The 3,042-nt window shown below is 39.7% G+C and overlaps 2 non-coding genes across 2 annotated transcripts; both read left to right on the top strand.

Moving 5' to 3' along the window:
• Positions 1–294: 294 nt before the first annotated feature.
• TRNAW-CCA lies at positions 295–368 on the top strand. Its single transcript has one exon. It is a non-coding gene; the product is annotated as a tRNA-Trp (tRNA).
• A 1,541-nt stretch (positions 369–1,909) lies between these two features.
• Positions 1,910–1,983, top strand: TRNAW-CCA. The gene has a single exon. It is a non-coding gene; the product is annotated as a tRNA-Trp (tRNA).
• Positions 1,984–3,042: the final 1,059 nt, after the last annotated feature.

Raw genomic sequence — 3,042 nt, 5'->3', positions numbered from 1 at the left:
GGAAATAACGATGTAGAGGAAAACAGGGCAGGGATTCTCTACAATGACACTGTTGTAGACCAATTGAAAGGGATGTAGCGCAGCTTGGTAGCGCCTTTGTTTTGGGTAAAAAATTTCACGGGTTCCAATCCCTTCATCCCTACCTATTCTTCTCCTCTGGGCAGTAACGAGGGATCCGTTGAGATCGATTCGGACATACATATTTTCATTTTATGAGACTAGATGCATGCAAGATGTATTGGTGGTACAAAAAGAATCCTTTTTCTTTACAGTCGTATCTACTGTGATAAGAAAGCGCTCTTAGTTCAGTTCGGTAGAACGTGGGTCTCCAAAACCCGATGTCGTAGGTTCAAATCCTACAGAGCGTGATTCCAAATCAACAGACCCTATTGCCGAGATATGGCAACTTTTTTTTAAAGTAAAAAGTCATAAGAAGTCGTCTAACTTAATTCACAAATGAAACTCAATTATTGTAGGGAAAAAAAATGGAAAAGCATTAAAAATGATTATGAAATTTCTTTTCTTTTCAATTGTATCGAATCCTTTTTCTATTTTACTTTAACTCATTAGATTCAGTAGTAGGTTTCTTAATTGCACATAATATCTCGAATAAGAAGAGAAAAAGTATCGCACGATCGCTCGAAGAAATCAAACCTTTATTTCGGTCCAACTCGATTCTAAGACTAGTAATTCCTATGTTCTTTTCCTTTTAGGTTCTACATTTTTCTTTCAATATTATAGAGTCCCATCCTTTTGACTTAACAAACAAGCAAGGGCTGACGCGAAAGAACAAGCAACGAGCAAGAAAACGGATGCGCAGGAGTTTCTTTTTTGTCTGGGTGGAAGCTGGCGGGCAGGGCTTGCTTACCCGGATACACGGAATTGGGATCTCTGTTGCATGCAAATCTTTCTATCGGGAAAGCCTCGCTTATTCAAATCAAAGGGCTTCTTATTTAGAACCCTTTTTTTTTGCTCATAAGTAAGTAAGCGTTGGTAGGAACGGCGGGATGATGATGAGTATATAAATCAATAAAGACCAAAAAAGAATAAATGGCAAGATCCATTTTATATCGATGGAGGAAATAACGATGTACTTCTAGTTTAGACTAGCGCTACTTAGCTATTCATATAGTTCTTGTTGAAGCCGTTGTGCGTGAGTATTAGTCTAAAGACTATAAGCGTCTTCCTTGGTTATTTAGAAATTGTTTATTTGTTGTTGTTAAGTTTATAGGGTGTTGGAATTCTTTAAGGTCCGGAGGGGCTGAAGTCGACATGACCAGCGACGGAGAGCTTGTATTAGAAGGATCACTTGCTTCTTGCCTTATATTACTTAGTCAAGCAAGCTTTCGCGCTAGGCGCTCACCTTTTTTGTCTGGGTGGAAGCTGGCGGGCAGGGCTTGCTTACCCGGATACACGGAATTGGGATCTCTGTTGCATGCAAATCTTTCTATCGGGAAAGCCTCGCTTATTCAAATCAAAGGGCTTCTTATTTAGAACCCTTTTTTTTTGCTCATAAGTAAGTAAGCGTTGGTAGGAACGGCGGGATGATGATGAGTATATAAATCAATAAAGACCAAAAAAGAATAAATGGCAAGATCCATTTTATATCGATGGAGGAAATAACGATGTAGAGGAAAACAGGGCAGGGATTCTCTACAATGACACTGTTGTAGACCAATTGAAAGGGATGTAGCGCAGCTTGGTAGCGCCTTTGTTTTGGGTAAAAAATTTCACGGGTTCCAATCCCTTCATCCCTACCTATTCTTCTCCTCTGGGCAGTAACGAGGGATCCGTTGAGATCGATTCGGACATACATATTTTCATTTTATGAGACTAGATGCATGCAAGATGTATTGGTGGTACAAAAAGAATCCTTTTTCTTTACAGTCGTATCTACTGTGATAAGAAAGCGCTCTTAGTTCAGTTCGGTAGAACGTGGGTCTCCAAAACCCGATGTCGTAGGTTCAAATCCTACAGAGCGTGATTCCAAATCAACAGACCCTATTGCCGAGATATGGCAACTTTTTTTTAAAGTAAAAAGTCATAAGAAGTCGTCTAACTTAATTCACAAATGAAACTCAATTATTGTAGGGAAAAAAAATGGAAAAGCATTAAAAATGATTATGAAATTTCTTTTCTTTTCAATTGTATCGAATCCTTTTTCTATTTTACTTTAACTCATTAGATTCAGTAGTAGGTTTCTTAATTGCACATAATATCTCGAATAAGAAGAGAAAAAGTATCGCACGATCGCTCGAAGAAATCAAACCTTTATTTCGGTCCAACTCGATTCTAAGACTAGTAATTCCTATGTTCTTTTCCTTTTAGGTTCTACATTTTTCTTTCAATATTATAGAGTCCCATCCTTTTGACTTAACAACAACAAAACAAGCAAGGGCTGACGCGAAAGAACAAGCAACGAGCAAGAAAACGGATGCGCAGGAGTTTTCTTGCTTAGCCGTGAAAGGTTTTGATTCGAGGCTTTTTCCTAGCCTGACTGGAGCCCAAATAAGGCAATGAGAAAGCGTCCGTTCACGTCAGGGTCCGAAGGAGGCTTTGACTTTCATCGAGATTGGCCTGGTGTGAAGTGTACCGGCCCAATAGAAAGGAACGAGGGGAAGAATCGACGAGGAATCGATAAGACAATAGAAAGGAAGAAGGGGGAAAGGACAAAGGAAAGACCAATGTATACATTTCATCACTGGGGTAGAGAAAATCGGCTTAAAATTTTGAAGTTGATAGTGAACGATGTAAGCCTTTGTCCACTATTCGTTCCCCCTAGAACATAAGTGAATGAAAAAGCGTGAGGATAATTCTAAACTCGAGATGTTAGAAGGTGCGAAATCAATGGGTGCCGGAGCTGCTACAATTGCTTCAGCGGGAGCTGCTGTCGGTATTGGAAACGTCCTTAGTTCCTCGATTCATTCCGTGGCGCGAAATCCATCATTGGCTAAACAATTATTTGGTTATGCCATTTTGGGCTTTGCTCTAACCGAAGCTATTGCATCGTTTGCCCCAATGATGGCCTTTTTGATCTCATTC

Source organism: Ipomoea triloba, chromosome 10 (assembly GCF_003576645.1).
Source record: "Ipomoea triloba cultivar NCNSP0323 chromosome 10, ASM357664v1".
NCBI classification, from domain to species: Eukaryota; Viridiplantae; Streptophyta; class Magnoliopsida; order Solanales; family Convolvulaceae; genus Ipomoea; species Ipomoea triloba.
The sequence above is the reverse complement of the archived record's forward strand: the minus strand, read 5'-3'. Positions and strand labels throughout refer to the sequence as shown.